At 44.5% G+C, this 4,899-nt stretch overlaps 1 long non-coding RNA gene across 1 annotated transcript in view; it reads left to right on the top strand.

Annotated features, from left to right (window-relative positions):
- LOC138969557 (uncharacterized) overlaps positions 1-1,915 on the top strand; it is a 2,468-nt gene extending 553 nt beyond the window's left edge. The window contains exons 1-3 of the long non-coding RNA XR_011456498.1: positions 1-632; positions 1,304-1,385; positions 1,728-1,915. The exon at positions 1-632 is cut by the window's left edge and continues 553 nt beyond it. This is a non-coding gene — a long non-coding RNA (uncharacterized lncRNA). The remainder of the gene's footprint in view (positions 633-1,303; positions 1,386-1,727) is intronic.
- The last annotated feature ends 2,984 nt before the right edge of the window (positions 1,916-4,899 follow it).

Here is a 4,899-nt window from a genome sequence, read left to right as displayed (position 1 = left end):
TTAAACATACAGTGACATTAAACATTGTTATGTTAAAAAAAAGAAAAAAGAAAAAAAGCTTTTGTGCACAAATCAGAAAATACATTGTACATTTTACCTACAGGCCAAACAGTGTCTGTTGGCGGCAAAGGGCCCAGCAAGTTGCTATTTTTAGATCGATTAAAAGTTGTCAAGAACAGGCGCTTACATTTGGATGTGTCCACTGATAGTAGGTTTGGTTGTGATCAATCAGAATGATGTAGGAATACACATGCATGACAGTTTGGTATGATGACATGTAATTCAAATATGCTGAAATGTAATATTATACATGATATAATATTATTATGGCTGTTGCCATGACCATGAACCCCAAGAAAGGTTTAATGTTATGTAAAATCAAAATACCAAAATCAAGCACCTACTAATCTGGTCTCACGGTGCGGCTTGGACCTAAATATGGATGGACACGCAACTCGCTCAGCCAGCCAGCGCTGCGAGACTTACAGCGGCCAACTTCGCCGCGGCGCGCTCATTGGCTCAGCATTGAACTTGCGTCAAGGCCGATGCGCGTAGATTCCCAGAATGTTTACTTTCGGTTAGATTCTTCGACAGCATTCGCAGAGGTGACTGCCGTTACAGAGGTGACAGAGGTGAGTAAAACTGACCATCGAAAGGAAAATAAGATTCATATTGGTAATACTAATAACATACTTGCACAAGCATGTATCCACCAAAACTGTATGGGAGCACATAGTTGGAAAGGCGTGGTGAAGCGATCAAATCGAATCGTCCGTCAGTCAGTGCACTGATCAGCCACCACGATTGAACGTCACTGTCCGTATTTTGTATGTAAGCAGAGTTAAATCCTGATGTAGTTTACAAAAACAAAACAAAATCTCATTCCTGTTCCATTGTTATTCTTGTAGTTGTGATATGATATTCTAGTGAAACTGAAAGTAAGTGTTAAAAGCAGAAAAGCCGGACCGAATCAGGTAATTGGGTTGGGAAAGTTTTGCTAAGAAATCCTGTTATTTCCCTGGGTTAATAAGCATCTCTTTGTCCAACTATTTACACAATTTATTTGACTAGTTTGTGGTTTCAATTGAAATTATTGTTGTATTTATTTCTAGACTACAAGAACTTGCATTGATTGCATTTCATTGTTACAGCACAAAACACTGAATGACACATACTGATTGACGAGCATGCCAATAGCCTTCTCGTTTTACAGTATAGGTACTGATAGTTGTATACAAGTTTGAATATCACTTTGAACACTGCCACATTCAGTTCTTTTCATCATTGAATAATTTTGTTTCAGGAAGCAAGCACCACTTTTGTTGTTGATGAAAACCCCTGTACAGTCAGAAGTGTGTCAAGCTCAAAGTATTATTTCACAAAAGGTGAGAAGTTATTCGTTACATTTGCAACATTTATTGTTGAAAAATATTAAACATAAAGGCAGAATTTGTTTGTCTTGTGATTGTGATGCCTACAACTACACCCGCTTGTGATTTCTCAGTCAAGTTACTGCAGATTTGTGTATATTTCAGTCTCATGTGGTATTTGCCATATTTTTGTGTGAACATGTGTATTTTTCAAGACTTAGATTCTGTGATAACATAAAATACCATAACACATTTGATACCAGTGCATCATATAATATTTTTGGATAATTCTCATTACGCATGATTTTTTATTGTGTCACTGTGTGTACATTTACATGTGTTTTTAAATGTCAACAGGTGACAGTTCCACTTTTGGAAGAGGTGTGCAGTGAGATTGCAGAAAATGAATGCCTGTCAGCTGATCTGTGAAGCACCATTTGTCCGCCCCCTGTCGATATTTATCGACTAAGTTCCTTGTGGTTCTTGTGCTTAGGCTGTGTATTGGACTGTCACTGTATGCCTGCATTATTAGTTGTCAGTAATTATTACATGTGCTGATTGTTCTCTTTGCCTGCGCGTGTATAGTATGTTGGTTATGTTTGGTCATAGTATGTTTGTTTATGTTTGGTCGTTATCTTTGCCTGTGCGTGTATTGTATGTTTGGTCGTTTTCTTTGCCTGTGCATGTATAGTTTGTTGGTTATGTTTGGTCGGTTTCTTTGCCTGTGCGTGTATAGTATGCTTGGTCGATGTATGTATTGTAAAGCGCTAAGAGTAGACATTTTTCTAGAATAGCGCTATAAAAGTTTGCATTATTATTATTATTATTATTATTACTCTTCCCTTTCTTCCTGTATTAGCCTACTCTTCCCTTTCTTCCTTGCTCAATAGAAAGACAACAGACGACGGTTTATGCATATCGCCGTTCCTCTCAACAGTCAAAAGCCATCGCTAGAGTTCTTGTGAACCACAGCCGTTTGTTTCGTGCATAAAAACGTGCTATTGCAGATAAGCTCACATCGAGTCGCATTCAAATGACTAACTGACGACTACATTGTGAAAAAGGGAAACTGGATCACACGGGTTCACGATGGCTCAGGAGTAAGATAAACCACGCAAAAATAATTATATTCTTTGAAAATTGTTCGCTCTTTACGGAGGGCACCTAGGATGTTCTCAATCGGTGAGTGTTTAAATGAAAGGGTGTTTGTACTGTGTGTAAAAGCCTGACCGTATCTGTGATGGTTTACAGGAGGCTTACGGTACTGTGCCTCTAAGTGCTGGGCGGAAGTGCCCCGACTCCCATAGTGCATTATACTAATTTAAATAGTGTATAAAACATGGATCGGAACATGATCAGAATAATAAGGTCATGAGCACAACACTTCCCATGAAAACAGTTCGGTTCACCTTCTCAGATCTGGCCAGACATTAACCTGGGATAAGACCACCCCAAGACAGCGAGGGAGAGGAGTGGGCACCGCCTTCATAAGGCTGGCCAGACATTAACCTGGGATAAGACCACCCCAAGACAGCGAGGGAGAAGACTGAGTGGGCACCGCCTTCATAAGGCTGGCCAGACATTAACCTGGGATAAGACCACCCCAAGACAGCGAGGGAGAGGAGTGGGCACCGCCTTCATAAGGCTGGCCAGACATTAACCTGGGATAAGACCACCCCAAGACAGCGAGGGAGAAGACTGAGTGGGCACCGCCTTCACAAGGCTGGCCAGACATTAACCTGGGATAAGACCACCCCAAGACAGCGAGGGAGAGGAGTGGGCACCTTCACAAGGCTGGCCAGACATTAACCTGGGATAAGACCACCCCAAGACAGCGAGGGAGAGGAGTGGGCACCGCCTTCATAAGGCTGGCCAGACATTAACCTGGGATAAGACCACCCCAAGACAGCGAGGGAGAGGAGTGGGCACCGCCTTCATAAGGCTGGTCAGACATTAACCTGGGATAAGACCACCCCAAGACAGCGAGGGAGAGGAGTGGGCACCGCTTTCATAAGGCTGGCCAGACATTAACCTGGGATAAGACCACCCCAAGACAGCGAGGGAGAGGAGTGGGCACCGCCTTCATAAGGCTGGCCAGACATTAACCTGGGATAAGACCACCCCAAGACAGCGAGAGAGAGGAGTGGGCACCACCTTCACAAGGCTGGCCCCAGAGAAGTTGGGAGCTCTAGCATCTCGCTCCCCTGCGACCAAACACGGTTATGAAACAACCTTGACCTTTCATTTAGATCATCCCTCCACTTGGAAACACAGCAAAAGTCAACACCCTGACTGCTTGTTGTGGGGATCGAGTTTGAATGTTTAGATGAGTTTATTTCATTAAAAGCCACTATAGTGCCTGTCACCACATTGACTTATACACCGTCTGGTGATGATACACAGAGAGCTCCCAGACTGTTGAACACACACACACACACACACACACACACACACACACACACACACACACACACACACACACACACACACACACACATACACACACACACACACACACACGCACACACACACACACACTTACATATATATATATTATCATAAATATCCTTACACGACCACCCAACCGCCACCCAAACGGGAAATACTCGTCTCTCTACAAAGCCAAATCTAACAGCCATAGAACATCCCACAGATTCTGGCGATGGGTGTCCCCACCACATCCCAGGAAACTCAATACTCGAGGTTTGTGCTGGCGAGAAAGTTTAAAGTTGTGTCGATCGCTATCACGATATGGGGCGACACCTACAGTTTATTTTAAGGCCAGCAGACATGCAAAGGGCGATTAGTCCCACGTTATTTGCGGCCCGTTTCGGGAAGTGAATGGTGTACACTTGGTCTTGTTATGCCAGCTGTCTAGTGCTACAGTGGGACCTGGCACTTGGTCTTGTTATGCCAGCTGTCTAGTGCTACAGTGGGACCTGGCACTTGGTCTTGTTATGCCAGCTGTCTAGTGCTACAGTGGGACCTGGCACTTGGTCTTGTTATGCCAGCTGTCTAGTGCTACAGTGGGACCTGGCACTTGGTCTTGTTATGCCAGCTGTCTAGTGCTACAGTGGGACCTGGCACTTGGTCTTGTTATGCCAGCTGTCTAGTGCTACAGTGGGACCTGGCACTTGGTCTTGTTATGCCAGCTGTCTAGTGCTACAGTGGGACCTGGCACTTGGTCTTGTTATGCCAGCTGTCTAGTGCTACAGTGGGACCTGGCACTTGGTCTTGTTATGCCAGCTGTCTAGTGCTACAGTGGGACCTGGCACTTGGTCTTGTTATGCCAGCTGTCTAGTGCTACAGTGGGACCTGGCACTTGGTCTTGTTATGCCAGCTGTCTAGTGCTACAGTGGGACCTGGCACTTGGTCTTGTTATGCCAGCTGTCTAGTGCTACAGTGGGACCTGGCACTTGGTCTTGTTATGCCAGCTGTCTAGTGCTACAGTGGGACCTGGCACTTGGTCTTGTTATGCCAGCTGTCTAGTGCTACAGTGGGACCTGGCACTTGGTCTTGTTATGCCAGC

The sequence above is a fragment of the Littorina saxatilis genome, linkage group LG6 (genome assembly GCF_037325665.1).
Source record: "Littorina saxatilis isolate snail1 linkage group LG6, US_GU_Lsax_2.0, whole genome shotgun sequence".
Lineage (NCBI taxonomy): Eukaryota > Metazoa > Mollusca > Gastropoda > Littorinimorpha > Littorinidae > Littorina > Littorina saxatilis.
The sequence above is the reverse complement of the archived record's forward strand: the minus strand, read 5'-3'. Positions and strand labels throughout refer to the sequence as shown.